Source organism: Cervus canadensis, chromosome 4 (genome assembly GCF_019320065.1).
Source record: "Cervus canadensis isolate Bull #8, Minnesota chromosome 4, ASM1932006v1, whole genome shotgun sequence".
Classification (NCBI taxonomy): Eukaryota; Metazoa; Chordata; class Mammalia; order Artiodactyla; family Cervidae; genus Cervus; species Cervus canadensis.
In genome coordinates this window covers 58,635,616-58,658,100 of record NC_057389.1, presented here as the reverse complement: position 1 = coordinate 58,658,100, position 22,485 = coordinate 58,635,616, and the positions used below count along the sequence as shown (strand labels likewise).

General features: G+C 42.2%; 1 protein-coding gene and 1 non-coding gene across 3 annotated transcripts in view; both read left to right on the top strand.

The window, feature by feature from the left end:
* The first annotated feature begins 6,689 nt into the window (after positions 1-6,689).
* Positions 6,690-6,837, top strand: LOC122441146. Its single transcript, XR_006269278.1, has one exon. It is a non-coding gene; the product is annotated as a small nucleolar RNA SNORA79 (small nucleolar RNA).
* Positions 6,838-10,181: 3,344 nt separating this feature from the next.
* The window catches only part of CTNNA1 (catenin alpha 1), a 171,826-nt gene continuing 159,522 nt past the window's right edge, over positions 10,182-22,485 (top strand). The window contains exon 1 of one of the 2 annotated variants that reach the window (XM_043465373.1): positions 10,182-10,320. The gene's annotated coding sequence lies outside the window, so the exon portion shown is untranslated. Of the gene's footprint in view, positions 10,321-10,513; positions 10,710-22,485 lie in introns of those variants that run through there. The other variant, XM_043465374.1, reaches the window with a different exon arrangement.

Sequence of the window (22,485 nt, the reverse complement as noted above, 5' to 3'; positions counted from 1 at the left end):
GAAAAGAGAGCATAACTTTAGTTCCATCCTGATGCTCCAGGCCAGTTGCATCTATCTGGGACTTATCACCCCCTGTCCGGAAACCTACCACCCTCTACACCCGCCCAGAAGACTTATCACCCCCTGCCCAACTACAAGTGTCATCTCAACAAAAGAATACTCAAAATATACCGCCTGATTGACGTTTCCTTTATCGCTTCCACAAACCTGCCTATAAGTATGAAGCCTCCCTGATCCCTTTCGGCGCTCAGCCTGGTCGTTAGGCCGACTATCGCCCCTCCTTGCCTGAATAAAGGTAACCTACTTCTGTTGAGGTCGTCTTTCCTTTTCTGCCTCGCCAGAACTATGCCTTACACCCATCACCCTATGGCAAATAGATGGGGGGAAAAGTGGAAGCAGTGACAGATTATAATTTTGGGGGGCTCCAAAATCACTACAGATGGTGATGGTGACTGCAGTCATGAAATTAAAAGATGCTTGCTCCTTGTAAGGAAAGCTATGACAAACCTAGACAGCATATTAAAAAGCAGAGACATCACTTTGCCAACAGAAGTCTGTGTACTCAAAGCTATGGTGTTTCCAGTAGTCATGTACAGATGTGAGAGTTGTACCACAAGAAGGCTGAGGGCCAAAGAATTGATGCTTTTGAACTGTGGTGCTAGAGAAGACTCTTGAGAGTCCCTTGGACAGCAAGGAGAGCAAACCAGTCAATCCTAAAGGAACTCAATCCTGAATATTCATTAGAAGGTCTGATGCTGAAGTTGAAGCTCCAATACTTTGGCTACCTGATGCAAAGAGCTGACTCATTGGAAAAGACTGTGATGCTGGGAAAGATTGAGGGCATAAGGAGAAGGGGGTGACAAAGGATGAGATGGTTGGATAGCATCATTGGCTAATGGACATGAGTTTGAGCAAACTCTGGAGGATAGTGATGGACAGGGAAGGCTGGCATATTGCAGTCCATGGGGCGCAAAGAGTCGGACATGACTTAACAACTAAACAACACCACAATGTAATGTAGAAAATCTTTAAAATGATCTCTTACGGTTCATCTTTATTGACATTTTGACATTATTTTATGTTTCTTTTCAGAATACTCCATGAAGTCTTTCTGATTGACTTTTGTGGACTATTTTTTCCTTAACATTCTTTTTTTGGGGGTTTTGTTTAGAACTATTGGACTTCCCTGGTGGCTTAGACGGTAAAGTGCCTGCCTACAATGTGGGAGACCCAGGTTCAATCCCTGGGTTGGGGAGATCTCCTGGAGAAGGAAATGGCAACCCACTCCAGTATTCTTGCCTGGAAAATCCCATAGACGGAGGAGCCTGTTAGGCTACAGTCCATGGGGTCGCAAAGAGTCGGACACGAATGAGCAACTTCACTTTCTTTCTTTCTTTCTTAGAACTATTATTTTTTATTAATTAATTTATTATCTATTTTATTCTTGGCTGTGCCAGGTCTTCATGTTTTGCGTGGGCTTTTCTCTAGTTGTGGCAAGTGGGTGCTACTCTTCGTTGCGGTGTGCCGGATTCTCATTGCGATAGCTTCTCTTGTTGTAGAGCACAGGCTCTAGGTGTGCAGGCTCAGTAGTTGTGGAGCACAAGCTTAGTTGCTCCGAGGCATGTGGAATCTTCCTTGATCAGGCATGTGGAATCTTCCTGGACCAGGAATCCGTTTCTCCTGCATTGGCAGGTTGATTCTTATCCACTCAACCACCATCGAAGTCCTCCTTAACATCCTTGATGCACCTTAATCAACCTGAAGTTGAAACGTGAAGTTATCAGATACCATCAACTGACATTAGTGAACAAGTCCTTGATTTCAGTGACACTTGGCTTTCCTCCTATATCTATGGCCACTCAGTCTTTCTCCGAATGTTTTTAAAGTGCATTTTATCTTCCAGGCACTGTGCTAAATTATTTGAGCAGAGAAGTAAAAAATTCAGATTCCAGTCCTCATGCAGTTTATAATATAATAGAGGAGATAGAAATAAATCAGGGGTTTCCCTGATGACTCAGTAGTAAAGAATCTGCCTGCCGGAGTACAGGAGACATGGATTCAGTCCCTGGTCTGGGAAGATCCCACATGCCCCGGAGCAACTAAGGCCATGCATCACAACCATTGAGCCTGTTCTCTAGAGCCCACATGCCGTAACTACTGAAGCCTGCATGTACTACAGCCTGTGCGCCACAAGAGAAGCCACTGCAATGAGAAGTCCATGCACTACAACAAAGAGTAGCCCCTGCTCGCTGCAATTAGAGAAAGCCTGTGCAGCAAGGATGAACAAGCACAGCAAAAATAAATACATAAAATTATTAATAAAAAAAGAAAAGAAGTCATTAGACAAGACAATTCTAGAGAAGGGATAAATGCTGTAAGTAAGAGAATGTAGTAACATGGATGGAGAGGGACTGGGGTGTAGGGGATATGGTCAGGGAAGGTCTCTGTGACCAGGAGATGTCGAAACCCCTAATATGTTAGGTGGTGACAAGTGCTAAGAAATAAAATGGAGAGGGGAAGAAAGGATGCTAGTGTTATTTTACTAGACAAGATGATATTTGAACAGAGATCTCAGTGAAGCCATGGAGTGAGCTAAGGAGCTATCTGGGAGACCATTCCAAGCAGAAGAAATGGGAAATGAAAAGGCCCTGAGGAAGGAAAGTGTTTCCTTGTGTTACAGGAATGTCTAGGACTCCAAAGTAGGTTGGAGTGGAAAGATAGAAGGGAAAAGCCAAAGATGGGTTTGAAGTTGCTGGGCAAGACCACTCTTTAGAGTGAGATGGGAAGACCTGGAGGTTTTGAACAGATGGTGGGATTTAAATGGCTCAGATGTTGTGAGAAAAGAGCATTAAAACAAATATGTATACAGTGTTCAAACATAAATGGGATATTATGTGCATTGCTTTACAATCTGCATTTTTGCAAAATGAATTAAAAAAAAAAAAAATGTGATCAACTGCCTCTTTGTTTGAAATCCTCTGTGGTGCCCCATTCCCTCACAATCAAGTCTGAAGCGTCACAAAGCCTTCTCCAGTTTGGCCTCTGCCTGCCTTACTGCTCCCAAATCACAGAACTTCTTTTCCAGTAGTGGGATTTGGGGCTGTCAAACTTGCTTGTCCCTTGTCTAGAATTATTCTTTCCTTCCTTCCCTATCCATACAGTCAATGACTTTTCTATACATCTCGTGTATTCTTTCTTTCATTCTTTTAACAAATGTATATTGAGGGACCTGCTATGTTGGAGAAGGAAATGGCAACCCACTTGCCTGGAGAATCCCATGGACAGAGGAGCCTGGAGGCTACAGTCCATGGGGTCGCAAGAGTTGGGTATGACTTGGCAACTAAACCACCACCACCATGTCCTCTTCTAGAAGTATATTCTGGGTACCAGTGATATAGCACTGAAGAAAACAGACAAAAAGTCTATCTCTCAAAGAAAAAAAAAAGAGTCTATTCCCTCATGGGGCGTAAATTCTAGTGAGAGATAGACAGGAGAAAACAATAATTATGAAAATATATGTATAAATATATACTATATGATTTTATATGTAAGATGGTGATACAGCCTAAGGAGGAAAATAAAGCAATGAAGGAGGGATGGGATGCTGGGGGGAGGGAATGCGGTTTTAGATTCTGTGGCCAAGGAGAAGCCTCACCAAGAAAGTGAAAGCTGAGCAAAGACCTGGGGGAGGTGAAGGAGTGAGTCAGGGAGCTATTTGGAGGAGAACATTCCAGCCAGAAAGCAAAGGCCCTAAGGCGAGAGCCTGCCTCCAAGTGTTCCAGGAATAGTAAAGAGGCCAGTGTGTCAGAGGGGTGTGTGGGGGCAGGTGAGCTCTGGAGGCCCTTATATGGAACTTGCCTTTTAGTCTGAGACAGGAGCCACTGGAGGGTTTTGGGCAGAGTAGTAGTGACATGTTTGGACTTATTAAATTTCTTAATAGAATCACTCCAGCTACTGAATTGAGAACAGACTGAGGAAGGCAAAGGCTGAAGTAGGAAGACTAGTTAGGAGACTGCTGTTAAATTCCCAGTTGGTAAAGAATCTGCCTGCCAATGCAGGAGCTGCAGGTTCAATTCCTGGTTCAGGAAGATCCCCTAGAGGAGGAAATAGCAACCCACTCCAGTATTCTTGCTGGGATAATCCCACGGAGGAGCCTGGAGGGCTACAGTTCATGGGATCGCAAAGAGTCGGATGTGATTGAGGATGCACGCACATGAAATTTAAGCTAAGTGATGATGATAGCTTGACTCAGGATGGTAACAGTGGAGATGGTAAAAAGTTGGTAGATTCCAAATATATGTTGAAGAAAGAGGCACAGGATTTGCTGAGGAATCAAATATGAAATGTGTGCATGGAATAAAATAGTCAAAGATGACTCCAAAGTTTTGGCTTAATAGAAGAATGGGATTGCCATTTATGAAATGAAGAAAATTATTAGATTGGTAGGTTTGGACAGAGGTTTCAGGAAATCAATTTTGGACACATAGACATACAGTGTGAGATGCCTAAGTGCCTTCTGGATATCCTTATGATGGTATCAGGTAGTGAGCTGGATCTGCAAGTTTAGAATTCAGAGGGAAAGGTTCAGGTTGAAATACAAAGCTATAGTTGCCTGCATATTTAAAGCAAAAAGATTGGATGAGATCACCAATGGGTTGATGGTAGACAGAAAAAGTTCAAGGATGGATACCTGGGACACTCTAACAGCAGTTCTTAAACTTTTAAGTCTCAAGATCCTTTTACACTCTTAAAATTTTTTGAGGATCTTGAAGAGCTTTTCTTTATGGAAGTTTATCTATCAGTATTGACTGTAGTATTACATGTTATCATAAATAGCTTTTTTTTTCTTTTAATATAGAAAGTCTTAAAGTTTATTTTGGCAGATCTGCTTTTATAAGCATTAGTTTAAAGTAAACAGTATTTTAAAAAGAAAAATAACAATGTTTTCTAAACAAGAGAAAATTCAAGGGGAGAAATGTCATTGTTTTGCATTTTTGCAAATTTTTTTAATGTTTGGCTTAATGCAAGGTAGCTGGATTCTTGTATCTGCTTCTGCATTCTGAGTGATACCATATTGTACATCATGTAACCTATAGAATGCTTCCCAGCTAGCTCAGTGGTAAAGAATTTCCCTGCCAATGCAGGAGACGCAGGTTTGATCCCTGGGTCAGGAAGATTCCCTGAAGTAGGAAATAACAACCCAGTCTTGATCCCTGCCTCCTATACAATGTCATGAATCTCCATCCACAGTTCTTCAGGCACTCTGTTTATCAGATTTAATCCCTTGAATCTATATTCATCACCTCCTCTATATTAATAAGGGATTTGATTTAGATCATACCTGAATGGCCTAGTGCTTTTCCTTACTTTCTTCAATTTAAGTCTGAATTTTGCAATAAAGAGCTCATGATCTGAGCCTCGTCAGCTCCCGGTCTTGTTTTTGCTGACTGTATAGAGCTTCTCCATCTTTGGCTGCAAAGAATATAATCAACTTGATTTTGGTTTTGACCATCTGGTGATGACCATGTGTAGAGTCTTCTCTTGTGTTGTTGGAAGAGGGTGTTTGCTATGACCAGTGCCTTCTCTTGGCAAAACTGCTAGCCTTTGCCCTGCTTCAATTTTTACTCCAAGACCAACTTGCCTGTTACTCCAGGAATCTCTTGACTTCCTACTTTTGCATTCTAGTCCCCTATGATGAAAAGGACATCTTTTTTGGGTGTTAGTTCTAGAAGGTCTTGTAGGTCTTCGTAGAACTGTTCAACCTGAGCTTCTTCGGCATTTGTGGTTGGGGCATAGACTTGGATTACTGTGATAGTGAATGGTTTGCCTTGGAAACGATCAGAAGGATCATTCTGTCGTTTTTGAGACTGACTCCCAAGTACTGCATTTCAGACTTTTTTGTTGACTATGAGGGCTACTCCATTTCTTCTAAGGGATTCTTGCCCACAGTAGTAGATATAATGGTCATCTGAATTAAATTTGCCCTCCAGTCTATTTTAGTTCACTGATTCCTAAAATTTCAATGTTCACTCTTGCTATCTTCTGTTTGATCACTTCCAATTTACCTTGATTCAAGGACCTAACATTCCAGGTTCTTATGCAATATTGTTCTTTACAGCATTGGACTTTACTTCCATCACCAGTCACATCCACAACTGGGCATTGTTTTCTCTTTGGCTGTTTCTTCATTCTTTCTGGAGTTATTTCTCCACTCTTCTACAGTAGCATATTGGGCACCTACCGACCTGGGGAGTTCATCTTTCCGTGTCCTATCTTTTTGCCTTTTCGTACTGTTCATGGGGTTCTCAAGGCAAGAATACTGAAGTGGTTTGCTATTCCTTTCTCCAGCGGACCACATTTTGCCAGAACTCTCTACCATGGCCCATCCATCTTGGGTGGCTCTACAAGTCGTGGCTCATAGTTTCATTGAGTTAGATAAGACTGTGGTCCATGTTATCAATTTGGTTAGTTTTGTGTGACTGTGGTTTTCATTCTGTCTGCCCTCTGATGGATAAGGATAAGAGGCTTATGGAAGCTTCCTGATGGGATAGACTGACTATCTATGGGAAACTGGGTCTTATTCTGATGGGCGGGGCCATGCTCAGTAAATCTTTAATCCAAGTTGCTGTTGATGGGCAGGGCTGTGTTCCCTCTGTTGTTTGACCTGTCATGAAGATAATGGCGACTTTTGATGGCTGTTCCTCTCACTGCTTGGAGCTTTAAGTAGTGGGATTTTAGTCCATCATATATCCAAACTGACTTGTCTTCACTCAGGGCACCATGGGGATGGGTTGGCTGTCCGTTAGTGCCTTCTGATTTTTGCGGAGTCAAACAAATGCGAAAGAAAAAAAAAAGATAATGGCGACCTACTTTAAAAGGTCTGTGCACCCATAGACGCACTCAGTGCCCCAGACCCTGCAGCAGGCCACCGCTGACCCACACCTCCGCCGGAGACTCCTGGACACTCACAGGCAAGTTTGTTTCAGTCTCTTGTGGGGTCACTGCTCTTTTCTCCTGGGTTGTGGTATGCACAAGGTTTTGTTTCAGCCCTCCAAGATTCTGTTTCCACAGTCCTGTGTAATTTCTGGGGCTCTATGGTGGGGTTAATGGCGACCTCCTCCAAGAGGGCTTATGCTACACCCAGGCCTGTTGCATCCAGAGTCCCTGCCCCTGTGACAGGGCACTACAGACCCATACCTCCTCAGGAGACACTCAAACACTCAAAGGCAGGTCTGCCTCAGTCTCTGTGGGGTCTCCTGGTACGCATAAGCTTTTGTTTGCGCCCTCTGAGCATCTCTGGCAGGTAGGCGTTTTGATTCTAAACACGATTTCACCCCTCCTACAGTCTTGCTGGGGCTTCTCCTTTGCCCTTGGACAGGGGGTGTCTTTTTTTGGTGGGATCCACCATTCTCCTGTTGATGGTTGTTTAGCAGCAAGTTGTAATTTTGGAGTTCTTGCAGGAGAAGATGAGTGCATGTCCTTCTATCTGCCATCTTGGACTCATTTCCAAGAGATGTAGGTTGGATTGAACCTGCATCTCTTACATTTCTTGCATTGGCAGGGGGGTTCTTTACTGCTAACACCACCTGGAAGCACCAGATTAGGTTAATTTCCCCCTAAATCTACTTGTTGCTCTACCCTATTTTCACACTTGACCTTTTTTTTTTTGGTAATTTACTTGTTTTAATACCTGTCTCTTCTATTACATTTCAAATTTTGTGAGAACACAGATCTCAATTTTATCTCAGTTTTAAAGTCAGTTCTTTTCATTGCTGTTGCTCCATCACATAGCAGGTGCCTTGGACTTAATGAAAGCTCAAGTTGCCCCTAGTGAGCGTGTCATGGTTTCTCAGGGGTCAGGAAGTGACTCACCATAGCTTACAGGGAACACTGCAAGTCTCTTATCATATTCCTTTTCTGTCACCTGATCCTTCTTTTCCTCAAACAAATCCACACTTTCATCTTTAGGACCTGTCTTAGTCTTTTGGGGCTGCTATAACAAAATGCCACAGAATGAGTAGCTTATAAGTAACAGAAATTTATCTGTCACAGTTCCAGAGACTGGAAAGTCCAAGATCAAGACATTAGCATCATCATGTTGTAGGGAGAGCTGTCTTCCTGATTCATAGTCAAAGCTCTGTTCTCCCATGGCAGAAGGGGCAAGGGAGATCTCTGGGGCCTCTTATATAAGGGTACAAATCCCATTCATGGGGGCTCTGCCCTCATGACCTAATCACGTACAGAGGCCCCATCTCCTAATACCATCACCAAGGGCATTAGGTTTTCAACGTAAATTTGGGGGAGAGGGGAAACAAACATTCAATCTATACCAGGGCCCTATGCTTAGGAAGGCTTCTTGTGTGTGTGTGTGTGTTTGTGTGTGCGTGCGCTCAGTTGTGTCCAGCTCTTTGAGACTCCATGGACTGTAACCTACCAGGCTCCTCTGTCCGTGTAATTTTCACTTGATCTTAGCCAAAAGGCCAAGAAGCGATGTCCATGTAATTTTCCAGGCAAGAATCCTGGAGTGGGTTGCCATTTCCTCCTCCAGCAGATCTTCCCAACTCAGGGATCAAACCCGCATTTCTTGTGTCTCCTGAATTGGCAGGCAGATTCTTTACCACTGTGCCACCTGGGAAGCCCAATGCTTGGTTTAATGCTCCAATGTTGGGATCTTGAAATTGTTAGCAATTTTTGAACATGGGACCTTGCAAACTAAGTAACTGGTACTTCAGTAAAGTGATGAATATAAAAAGTTATGAAACATAATCCTTTAACTCTATCTCTTGTTAGTTCAAATATTTATTGATTGAATACTATGTTCTAAGGTAGCTAAGTATAGTGGGGGAGGGGGAGGGAAGCCATAGCCACTCCAGGCAGAGGAGGCCATAGGAGCAAAGGTTCTGAAGTTAGACATAGAATGAGATGTGGCTGGACAAAAATGGCCTTGTTAAGGTCTGTCTCCTGAAGGTTGTTCTCTCCCTTCATGGTCCTACTGCCTTTTGTCAGCAACTCCCAACTAGCACAAATCCATAGTGCTTTGAATTACAGCGGGCACATTCACCCACAGACATTAACTGCCTAGGGGATGAGTATTGTGCTGGGTGCTGTACGGGAACACAGCTGCAGTCCTCCAGGAGTTTGCATTTCCTGAGAAACGGAGATACAAGTAGTAAAGGGTAAACATGTTGAAGGCAGGTCTCCCTAGCACCTTGTTCAGTGCTCTGTGGGTATTGTTGTCTTGCATTATTTTGGATGTATAGGCCAGTACTGAAATCAACCGTTTTCACCATCCCATGATGGAGAAAAAAACGTCATTAGTGTTTTCTATACCAGGCTGATAGTGAATATGTATTTTGTTTATCTTGTAGTTTTTTGGGGGGAACATTCACCAGGAAGTTAAGAAAGGAAGGCAGGGAATAAAATTCCCTAAGTGGCCAGAGGGATAGGGACAGATGCCAGGTCCTTCAAATTTGTGTGTGTGTGTGCCTGCGTTGGGGGCAATCTTAAGAGGGGACACCGCTGTGACATGACTCTTGTCCTCCATCAGGAGAGCTCTCGGTTACCCCATCTGTCAAGTGACAGATGGATTAGGTAATTTCTCGGAGGGCTTCCATCGCACATTATGAGGTCCCTAGAGTCGGATTCTAGTTGCACTTCGCCTCAAGCTATGAGGCCTCAGTTTCTCTTGCTGTGAAACTAGGAGCGGGGGCTAGAGCACTTTTTTCAGGAAGCCGGTCATTGAGGAACACCTGTGGCACTCCTCAGAGGAGCTTGCCCCGGGCTCTGCGTTGCCTCGCCCGGTCCCCGGGGCACCAGCGAGGGGGAGGGGCCTGAGCCGGCCGCGCCCGGAGACTCACCTGTGCACAGAGCGGTGACTCACCTGCTCTCCCCCGCTCGCGGGCTGTTCCAGGAGTGAGCGTTCCTCCTTCCTCTCAGGGGTGGGAGGGGTGTCACTCCCATCTTTGGTTACTAGTAGCCTGGGATGAAGTAACTCAGAGGTGAAGGCCGGAGAGCAAGAGGTCCTTTTAGGGGTCCGGGTCTGGCATTGCCAGCCTTTTTGGTCGAGGACTCACCCCCAAAGGGAGAACTGGGAAAGCTGGGCGGCAGCGGGAGGCGCTGGGAAGAGCGCGCCGGAGGGAGGTGCTGGGAAGGGCGGGCGGGGCTCGGGCCGCGGGGCGGGGGCCGCGGGCGGGGGGCGGGCCGGGGGCGGGGGCGCCGGGCGGCTCATTTCCTCCTCGGTACAGGACTGGGGGAGACAAAGCGGCGTCCCGTCGGCTTCTGGCCTCTGGAATCTTCCAGCGCTCGCCCAGCTCGCCGCAGGTAATTGTTTTCGTGCGGGTGCGGGCTCCCCAACCGTCCGAGGGGCTCCTCGAGTGGGCGGGCCGGGCGCGGTCACCTCAGCGACCTCCCCCGGAATCCGGCTTCAGGCCGGCGCTGGTGCGGCCTTCGGCCCGCTTCCCCGGCGGGGCCCCCGGCCTGGGCCCTGGCCCGGCGGGCGGGGCCGGCGCTTCCTGGCCTTCGGGAAGTTGAGGGGCCGCGGCGGCTGGAGCGGAGCGACTGGCGGACCCCGCGCTACCGCGGCGCTTCCTCTCTGGAAAGTTTTTCCCGGTGTCTAAACTTTGTTCAAGTGGGCTCGGTGCGCGCGCCGGACCCGCGCTGAGTCCCCGCCCCCGCCTTGCTTGTGGGGAAGAGTCTGCGCGTTACTCGAGGTGCGGGTGGTTCCGGGAGTTGAGTTTTCCTGTGAAGTACGTGTGGTTTGTGGTTTCTGTGGTCGCACCCCTCCCCCACCACCGAAACTTCCAGGTCAGGTGGACGCGACAGGGGCTGAGCCCGCAGCCCCGGCCCGAGCGAATGTGAAAGTGGGTGGCCCTTTCCCTGACACAGCCTGACTGGGAATGGGCGCCACACCCGTGTGTGGACTTCTGGCGTGCACCGAGTTAACCTTTGTTTTGAAATTACTCTGACTTACTGTGCTGGTTAATTGGAAGTACTTAATTCTGATTAGTCCTAGTTTTCACGAGTGGCGTTGGAATCTCTTTTTGTTAACTTTTAAAGGAGTGTGCGTGTGTGAAACACTTGTTGGAAAAAAATGTTGACTGAATGCCTAACCTTGGCTTGGCAGGAATGGCTTCCCAATAATGCGGGCGGCAGTTGGCTCAGATCCAGGACTCACATCCTCTTAATGTATCCTTGCGTCTTCGTAACGTTTTGTCTGTGTGTGTGTATGTTTTGGACAGAACTCACGGTAGTTTAGAATGGAGTAAGATATGTTAAAAAAGTAAGATGTGTTAAGTGTCCAACCAAGTTAAGGACTTTTCTTGTTTATGGTAAAGGAAATGATTACATCATGGTATTGTTGCAACAAGATAGGCATTTCGATGAGAGGGTATTTTCTTTAGCAGTGATTTTTAAAGACACTACAGGTGTATGTTACTTTAGGAAAGGATGAATTTATAAATCAAGTTAATTAGGATGTTATTTTGTTTTAGAAGAGGAACGGGTTGAGAAGTTAATCCAGAGCCTCTGCCCGATTATTTACTCTCTTTGACTTTTACTAAGTTAAATATTTTTTAGCCACTTTAAGCGCCCACAATTGAATAAGAAATGGTCTCTAACCCCAAGACCTCACAGTGTAATAGGAAAGACACACACACACCCCAGGTGTAGTACAAGAATGTTGACATTTACTCCCATAATAGTATTGATAAGAAGCTTGTGAATGGTCAGTCTTACGTAATAATAATGATAAAAACTGGTGGAGACATGAAAAGGGGGGGCTAATAAGTTTTGTTTGGATAAGACTAGAATGCTTCCAGGAGACGGCAGCTTTTGAACTGGATGAAACAGGAGTAGGGTTTGGTTGGGAGGAAGCATCAAAGGGTAAAGGAGTTTATGGAATTGTGAGGTAAATCTCTCCTGGTTTTCCTTTTACTTTTGGTTCTTGTTTCTCAGTCTGGGTTTTTGTTTTACTTGTTGTTCTATACACTCTTATTGAGGATTCTATCCAGCGTATCTCGAAAGCCTTACATCATTGATGGGATGTCACCCTCCTTTCATTATCAACATCTCATTCCATACAGTGACTTAGAGATCAGGGGTGCCCTCTTCCTCTAAGTTGAGAATCACTTCTCTGCATAGTCTTCCTGTCATCAAACTTAGGTTAAAAATCCAACACTGATGCTAAAGTGGAAGCTTCTCTCTTGAATTCGAAAGTCTCACTTGATCCATAGGGTCACTTGTGCACCAGAGAACTGCTTGGCTTGAGAAGCCAAGAGGCTTCTCAAACTCGAGGACCAAAATGAGATACCTTTTTCTTTTTTAGACCTAAACCAGATGTGGAGATGCGCAGTAACTGGCAGAGTCCTGGTATTTCTTTGAGAAAGGGACAGTGTGATACAGAATAGACAGACCTGGTTGTTGTGGTTTGTTTGCTGATGAAGATCTGGGCAGAGGCAACAGGGATCCCTGCTTCCCTGAAGGTCCTGAGACGGGAAAAGAACTCCATGTGTTGAGAGACCTAAGAGAACACTTGTGTAGCTTTAAGTTCTTTTAGAGTGGGGGGAAGGCCTCACATGAAATTGCCAGGAAACTCCAGATCACATGTTTGAATTTTCTTCTAAGAGTTGTAAGAAACCGTTGTAGGGAGTTTCATGATCTGATTTCCTTTTTAAGATCACTCCTGCTAGTGCTTACAGGGCTTGTATTGTGTACAAATGGAAGTAGGGAGTTGAGCTAGGAAGATGGTGGGACTGAGAATGGTGAGATAAAGGGAGCTGTATTTTGGAGAAATGAGATAGGCTTAACATATGAAATATGAATTGGACATGGGGTCTAGGATTATGTTACTGTTGTATTGTTTGCTCAGTGATGAACCTCCTCCCTCTTTGTATTCCATCATTTTTATGATGAGCTTTTAGTCCTATTAACAAGACTTCAAGCTAGCACTTTACTTTTTGGTAGCAGATCTCTTCCACTTTGTTATTGTACAAGATCTCTTGTACCTTGTTATTGATATCCCTGTTTGTCTTTTCTGTTAGAAAGTGAGCCTTGGTCTTTGGTGTGGTACCTGGCCTGGAGAATAGAGAAAACATTAGATGCCCATTGAATGGAGGAGGAAGGAGTCTTTTCTTTATGGAATCTGGCTTGTGGGTGGAACTATGACAGATGAGCAACAGTCAGATTATGGAGGGCCTTGATTACCAAGTTGATATTTTGGGTGAATGAGAACTATCCTCATTTCATTCTTATTCCTTTCCACCCAGCTGTAACCAGATGAAATCCTTTCCATCTTTTCTTCCTCTTATAAATTCTTGCTTTCCCTTCTCTCTGCTTCCACTCTAGTTTAGATTAATTTTTGAACTATCAAAACTGCTTGTAGTTCTCTGGATAAATTGTTTTATAATTTATGTATATTTTAATATATTTATATAAAACATAATTACATTTTATATAATTTATATTTAGAAATTTATATAATTTCTATAATTTATGTATATACATTTTTCTAAAGAGCCTCTTGACTAAAGTGAAAGAGGAGAGTGAAAAAGTTGGCTTAAAGCTCAACATTCAGAAGACTAAGATCATGGCATATGGTCCCATCACTTCATGGCAAATAGATGGGGAGACAGTGGAAACAATGGCTGACTTTATTTTTTTGGGCTCCAAAATCACTGCAGATGGTGATTGAAGCCATGAAATTAAAAGACACTTACTCCTTGGAAGGAAAGTTATGACCAATCTAGACAGCATATTAAAAAGCAGAGACATTACTTTGCCAACAAAGGTCCGTCTAGTCAAGGCTATGGTTTTTCCAGTAGTCATGTATGGGTGTGAGAGTTGGAAAGAAAGCTGAGCGCGGAAGAATTGATGCTTTTGAACTATGGTGTTGGAGAAGACTCTTGAGAGTCCCTTGGACTGCCAGGAGATCCAACCAGTCCATCCTAAAGGAGATCAGTCCTGGGTGTTCATTGGAAGGACTGATGCTGAAGCTGAAACTCCAGTACTTTGGCCACCTGATGTGAAGAGCTGACTCATTAGAAAAGACCCTGATGGTGGGAAAGATTGAGGGCGGGAGGAGAAGGGGATGACAGAGGATGAGATGGCTGGATGGCATCACCGACTCGATGGACATGAGTTTGAGTAAACTCCGGGAGTTGGTGATGGACAGGGAGGCCTGACGAGCTGTGGTTCATGGGGTCTCAAAGGGTTGGACACGGCTGAGCAACTGAACGGAACTGATCAGTTGTTTTTTATTTTTAATAAAACAAGTTAAAGTATAGCATACATATAGAAAAGCGTTTAAATTATAGGAGTACTGCTTAATGAATTGAGTGAACACCACCATATCCACCATCCAGATCAAGAAAAAGAAAATTACTAGTACTCTAGAAATCCCTTTGCAGTCACTACCCACTCCTCCTTTCCCTTCAGTTTTTATAATCTGATAATTTGGAACATTATTGTTGGTCTGTAAGTGTCTGCTAAAGTTAATTGAGTTTCTGTCTTTCCCTCCACCATTCAGTCTTTTACATATAAGCTATACTTATTAATCTTTTGGGGAGATACACTGCTGCCTTATTGCTGCACTAGTCAGAATTTTAGATTGGCATTCAACACCTTTTAAGTCCTGGCCCTAATTTATTTTTCAGCCTTATCTTCTAATAAGAATTTTTGCTATATGTCTCTGCATCTGCCAGGCATTTGTTCTGGAATGCTCTGTCCTTCTCTGACACAAATGCTATCCATCTGATTGATATGCCTCTTCTGTTGAGACATTGATCATTGTTGTTGAAAGTGATCTTTAATATACTGGAAATTCTAAAATTTTCACCTGATTATGACATTCTCATCTTTTAAAAATACATATAACAAGATGTACCATTTAAGTTATCTTTATGTATATACTTCAGTGGCATTAAGTACATTCCCTTTGTTGTGTAACCACTGTCACTGTCCCTATCCAGGAAAATTTTCATTGTCCTAAACTGAAGCTCCATAACCGTTAAACAATAGTTTTCCATTTCCTCTCCCTCTGGCCCACTGGCAACCGCCGTTGTACTTTCTGTCTCTCTGAATTTGACTGTATTAATACCTGGCTTGTTTAACTTAGCATAATGCTTTCAAGTTTTACAAATGTTGTCAGTATATCCTTCTTTTTGAGGATTGAGTAATACTCCATTATCCAGTCATCTGTTGATGAACACTTGGGTTGCCTCTACATTTTGGCCACTGTGGATAATGCTCCTGTGAGCTCTATGCGACCCCATGGACTGTAACCTACCAGTTTCCTCTGTCCATGGAATTTTCCAGGCAAGAATACTGGAGTGGGTTGCCATTTCCTTCTCCAGGGGATCTTCCCAACCCAGGGATCGAACCCCGGTCTCCCGCATTGTAGGCAGATGCTTCACTGTCTGAGCCACCGGGGAAGTCAACTGCTTTTAGGGGTTTTTAATCTTAATGAATCTCAGCTGGAGAGTTTGAACTTTGTCATCTATGTAACGAATGTGATGAACTTAAAAAGGGTATTTGGGCTTCCTTAGTGGCTTAGATGGTAAAGAATCTGTCTGCAGTCCGGGAGACCTGGGTTCGATCCCTGGGTTGGAAGATCCTCTGGAGAAGGGAACAGCTACCCACTCCAGTATTCTAGCCTGGAGAATTCTGTGGACAAAGGGGGCTGGCAGGCTACAGTCCATGGGTTTGCAAAGAGTTGGAGAGGACTGAGTGACTTTCCCTTTCATAAAGGATATTTATTTTTAAGGTCTGATGTGATAAAATGCTAATTTATTATTTTAGTTATGGAGTGCTGTTATTTACATAGCACTGAGTTGCTTATTTACCTTCCTAAAGGCTCTTGTGGACCATTAATTCTTTTGCTATGTGATGAGTTCCTTCAAGGCCACCACATTCTTTTGCATTTTTCAGTTTTTTGTGATGCCTGACTCATGTCTAATACTTGTAGATACACTTATGCTCTATATAGGATTTGCCAGATTGATATGGGGGTGGAGGAAGCTTGGCTTTACATCCAGTTTTTTTTTTTTTCTTAAAACATTTTATTTTTATTTATTTGACTATGCCTGGCCTTAGTTGCGGCACACAGGATCTTTAGTTGTGGCATATGGCGCATTCCCTGACCAGGGATCAAACCTAGCTCCCTGCATTGGGAGCATGGAGTCTTAGCCACTGGACTGCCGAGAAAGTCCCTACATCCAGTTTTTTAAATAAAACCACCACTCATTTTTTTTTTTTTTTCAATTACAAAGTTTAATTTTAATTAAATCTGAAGTGTGCCTTCTGAATAATGATTTTTAAAATGAAATCACCTAGAGATAAACACTGTTAACATTTTGGTGTACATCCTCTGATATTTTTTCTAAGAGTGTATTTACTCTAACTTTTATAAAAAATAGATTTTTACTTTATTTGCGCTTGTCCATTTATCATACTCGAACATTTCCCCTATTAATTGCATTAAGATTAACCTTTATTTTATGTACCTCTGAGAAAAAACAAGGGCTTCCCAGGTGGCTCAGTGGTAAAGAATCCTCCTGCCAATACAGGAGCCGCAGGAGATGTGGATTCTATCCACGGGTTGGGAAGATTCCCCTGGGGTAGGAAATGGCACCCCACTGCAGTATTCTTGCCTAGAAAATCCCGTGGACAGAGGAGCCTGGCAGGCTACAGCCCGTAGGGTCGAAGGGACTTGGACATGACTGAGCCCACACACAAGAAATAAACACTACTAAATACACTAGGAACTACCATCAATTTTAGAACACATCCAAAGTTTAGAGACTTAAAGATGTGAAATATGTATTGATGAAATTGTTAAAATTAATGAAATATGTTAATCTCACAGTGTTAACATAGCATGTTAATGATCCCCTACTGTTCCAACATAACTTTTTTAATCAGTCCTCTGTTGGACATTTAGTTTGCTTCTAGAGCTGCTTTAATTTGCAGCTGAATCTTCTCCCTGTCCTGACATCTTCAGGGAAACTTCTTGGGAGTGGAATTCCCCAGGGAAAGATTTGCTACTCTTAAAAGAATGTTTTTTTTTTTTTTTTTTAAATCTGAAGTTATTAAACATAGGTAACGTAAAGTTTACCATTTCACTGTTTTTGAGCATTAAGTGCGTTTACATCATCCCCATCCGTTTTCAGAACTTTTCCATCATTGAACAGGATCTTTACTTGTTTAGCAGCAACTTCCCATCCTGCTCTCTCCCCAGTTCCTGGTAACCTCTTTTCTACTTTATTTGTTTATCAATTTGCCCATTCTAAGTACCTCATATAAGTGGAATCATATATTTGTCTTATTGAGGACAACAGCAACATTACTTTATATATATTTCAGTTAGCTTATCCATTCAGTTTTTAATGAACATTTGGATAGTTCTACTGTGAATAGTATACTGTTCTGAACATGTGTTCAAATATCTGAGACGTTGCTTTCAGTTCTTTTGGGTATATACCCAGAAGTGGAATTGCTGGATTATATGGTAAGTTTATTTTTAACTTTTTGAGGTACTGCCATACTGTTTTCCACAGTGGCTGTACCATTTTGCATTCCAACCAGTAGGGCATGGAAGTTCTAATTTTTCTCCATATCTTTACCAACACATTTTTTCCCCTGTTTTCTTTTGTTGTTTTCATAGTAGCCATCATAATGAATGTGAGATGGTTATCATAGTTTTGATGTTCATTCCCCAAATGATTAGTGATACTGAGTATCTTTTCATGGGTTTATTGGCCATTTGTATATCATCTCTGGAGAAATGTTTGGTCTTTCACACATCATTGAGTTTTGGTTTTTTTTTGGTTGTTGAGTTTTAGTTCTCTATATATTCTGGATATTAATCTCTTATCACACGTATGTTTTGCAGTTATTTTCTTTTGTTGTCTGGATTGCCTTTTCACTCTTGGTAGTGTCCTTTGATATACCAGTTTTTATTTTGATGAAGTCCAGTTTTTTTTTTTTCCTATTGTTACTTGTGTCTTTGATGTAATATCCAAGAAAACATTACCAAATCAAGTGTCATAAAACTTTTGCCCTGTGATTCTTTTCTAAAGTTTTATAGTTTTAGCTCTTACATTCAGGTGTTTGATCCATTTTGAGTTAATTATTGAATACCATAGAAGGTAAGAGTCTAACTTCATTGTTTTACATGTGGCTATCCTGTTTTCTCAGCCCTACTTCTTGAAAAGACTGTCCTTTCCTCTGAATAGTCTTGACATCCTTGTTGAAAATCATATGCCTATCAGAGGGTTTGTTTCTGGGTTCTTCATTTTGTTCTGTTGATCTCTTATGTCTTTATGTGGTATTTTATGCCAGTACCACATCTTTGTTCATTGTAATTTTGCAGTAAGTTGATGCCAAATTTGATCTTGAGGTAAATAATTTTTTGTACATTTACCTTCTGTGGTTTAGTTGAATGCGTGTGTTGTTGTGAAAATAAAACAAATTCTTTTAACTGTTCTGTCTCTTGATTTTGGAGGTGATTATGCAACTCTTGAGTTTTTCAAAAGTTGTGGAATAGGAAACTGAAGTGAATTTTACTGCATATAAAAAAGAAAAACAGGTAAAAGTAAACTAATTAAAAAATATGTATTTTGCAACTTTGACCTTCTATATAAATAAATAGTGAAAAATGTGAAATCGATTATCCTTTATGCTTTCCCAGCCCAATTAAGTTTTGTTTTTTTCTCTTGAGTGACTGTGAAGCTGCATCCTTAGAAGTCTTGAAGCAATTTTGGTTATACTTTATGTGTTGGAGGATTTAAGTCTTATTAGTACCTTCTGTTTCTCTTAAGAAAAAAGTTAAATACACCAGGCATTGTAGAGAGTCTTACAAAGCTACAGTTACTGAAATTTGCCCAGGTGCCAGTGTGCTTGCTTTGAGATGGTGCGAATGTTTTTTGTTTCATGTGCATTGTGATGATTGACTCAGCCCTCATGTTGTGGGCCTGGGTTGAATGGGCTGAACAGGGTAGTGAGGTGAACAATCTGGCTTGATTTACCCTGTTTCATGCTGTTTTTGCTCACTTGCAAGAGCACTATACTAAATTTGTCCATTATTGAAAGTTCAGAGTGTGCAGAAATAACCGTGCTTCAGAATAAAACTTCAGCATTGCCCTTTCTCTGTTGGAGCTTCCAAATGTTCATTATTTTCCCCTTTAGTTTATTTTTCTTTCTAATATGTGCCACATACCCCCTACCCCATTTCTAATGGAGCTTGAAATGAGCATGCATTTCTGTTTGCTTGTTGATGGACTGTCATCTATCAAGCCCCCTTTTGATTGGGATTTAATTTGTGCTTTTTCACTGGCTGCAAGTTTGGAGTAGTGCATTTAAGGCAAATACAGCTAGGAAGGCAACTTTGAGTGTTTTTCTGAATATTTGTAGCAAAGATTTGATCGTTTGGAACAAGTATTGTATGAGTAGTGTGATTAGATTTTAAAATTTCTTGTCTATTCAGTGTTCCCATTGTAGTAAAAGAAGAGAGGGAATTATATTGTGGAAGTTATTTTCATCTGTAAGAGTTTTTGAAAAAGGACTTCCAGAGCTATACTGAAGAAGAAAATGTAACATTTTTGTTACATTTTTTTCTCTTTTGTGTTAAATTTTTGTGATGAAATAATTTAATCCAATTTAATCTTAGTGTTAAACAACTGATGTTATTCCTTAATTGCTAATTTAAAGAGTAGTTCTTTTGTCGATTACTTCATTTTGGCTCTTCTACTTTATTATGTTGAGCTGTGGATTTCTTTCTCTTGTTCTGAGATTTCGTTGTTAAATTACTGTCATAAACAAGTGGATCATCAGTTGTATTTTGAAAATGTTTTATTGCTCTGGTTTATTTTGTTAGTATTAGACATTATAAATAGAGGAGTAAGTTGGAAGCCTGGTTAATTACCAGATTACATAATCTTGTACTGGTTTATTAGCCAGGTAGAGTGCAGGCTGTTCTTGAAACTGAAAGTGTGGTCATAACTTAAAAAACGCATTCACAGAGGCCCATTTCAAGTTACATGAAAGATAGGAAGGAGCCTTTGCTAATAGTCCATTTGCCTTGTGCAGCATCGATGCTTTGTTTCCAAGCAAAGATGCATTGTTAACTATTCCCTTGTCATATGTTGAATATTTCATTATGTTAAATATTTCAGTATTAATCTAGACTGTTAATCATGGTTTATGAAAAATGATAGTGCACGGAGTAAGGCAGAACTGAAAGGGTAAGTTACTATTACTGATGAGTCAGTGTTCATGGGGATTTTCTGTTCCTGGGGATCTCTAAATTGGCAAAGGTTTCTTATAATCATCTGTAATCGTTTTCTTGCTTCCATGGGCCTGGGGTCATCATGTTCTCAGAAAAGCTCTGGACTGACTTAGAAGTGTATCTTTAGAAACCTGTCATTTTGCACAGAAGTGGGAAAGTGAAATGTGAGCTTGATCCCTTGGGAGGAAAGGAAAAAATTCAAGGAAATGGAATATGGCAACCCTTGAGAGAAATTTAAACTTCTTTGGAGTCATTAAGACCAGTGGAAGAGGTGGTATTTTCGAGGTATCTTTATTGAGTTAGGGTCTAAGGCTATATTTGCTGTATCTCAGTTTCAAGGAAGGGTTCAGTTAAATACAGTGCATTTATTAAGCCTGACTTTAAAAGCAGGTGCTAGGGAAGATGTTAAGAATGTGTAAGTGGTACTTACTTGGCTGTCCAGTGGTTAAGGCTCTGTACTTCCACTGCAGGGGGCACAGGTTTGATCCTTCTTAGGGGAACTAAGATCCTACAGGCTGTAGGGTCACACAGGCTGTGTGGTGTGCCCAAAAGAAAAAAAGAGTCTAAGTCACCATTGCTAAACTCAAGAAGTTTGCAAATTAATGACATTAACCTTGGTAATATCACTGATAGGTAAGAATTAGCAATCTGTACCTGTTCTGCTAAAGTATTACAGGAGAGAGAGAGTTTTTAGTTCTTGCCACATGTGTCAGTGTTACTAGGTGAAATCTTAAAACAGTTAAGCCAATTCAGTTAATCATTTATAGAATGTTGTTAGATGAAAGTTACCATGCTCAAAAAAGGCATGGTCCCTGTGCTCAAAGCAGCTGTCAGCTTTATGGGAGATGGACATACTGCTTGATAAGTGCTGTAAGAGATGCTTGTAAAATGATAGGAGAACCAGAAAAGAGGGAACAGCTCTTAGAAGCAGAGGACATCTGTGTGAGCCTTGAAGGAACATGGAAAAATTTGAAGGTCTGCCCTGAGCAGCGGATCGGGGTTGCACAAAGGTCTGGAGACATGCACTCCCTGGAGAAGAGTTTGGTGTGCAGGCAGGTGATGAGGTTGACAGATCAGTGTGAGTAAGGTTTGTTTGTTGGAGTTTCAGCTTCATCCTGTCTTTGGTTGGGGAAGCAGTCCTATGTTTTTTTCAGAGGAAAGTTGATTCCATGGTGATGATAACTGTCTGGGGCTATCTGGAGAATGATTGGAAATGAGAAGATTCCTGAAAACAGGGAGGGTAAGTAAAGTGAGGTGCAAGGAGGGGAAGGAAGAGGAGGAAAGGGGCCTAAAGTCTCCTTCTAGGGGCCTAGTTTGGTAGAGCTTTGGTCAGTGGAGATGAGGAAAACCACAGGGGGAATAGATAAGGAAGATGCTTGGCTCTGGCCTTGTGGGTTTTGAGGAATTGAACTCTGCAGTGTGTGTGTGAAGGCCTTTAGACTGGGCAAGTGCTGCTGGCCAGGATGGCACTGGCTTTACGGTTATGGTGGTGGGGGGGCGGTTTACCTTTTATCTTTGTGTTTCTTTGGGGGAGTGCTTTTCAGGATTTCTCAAGTATTATAAATAGTAAGTATAAAATTGTATTTTTAAGTTAAGATCATCTCTAATGTCTTCTTGGAGAAGGCAGTGGCACCCCACTCCAGTACTCTTCCCTGGAAAATCCCATGGACCAAGGAGCCTGGTGGGCTGCAGTCCATGGGGTCGCACAGAGTCGGACACGACTAAAGCAGCTTAGCAGCAACAGCAGCCAAGAGCCAATGTCTGCCGTCCCTGGGAACTTGTGAGAAATGCAGACTCTTAAATATTACCCTAGACCTACTGATTCAGAATTTGCCTAGATTCCTAGAAGTACTGAAGTCCTGTACAATCTGTATTCATATTTAATATGAATATGGGACAAGTTGTCCCAGTGATGTCCTTCATAGTTTTTTTTTTTTTTTTTCCTTTTTTTAAATCCAAGAATCAGTAAAAGATCTGTACTGTGTTTGTTTGGTTTTGTCAGTCTTTTTATTTTTTCTGTGACATTGACACTTTTGGAGAGTTTAAGGCAATTGTAGAGAATGTCTACAGTTTTTTTGTCTACAGACAAGTGAGATTTGTCTCATTGTTACCACTCGTGGCAAGAACGGTACATATGTGATGATTTACCTTTCTCAGCATCAAAACTATTGTCAGGTTGTTCCGCTTGTGGTGATGCTCATAAGTTT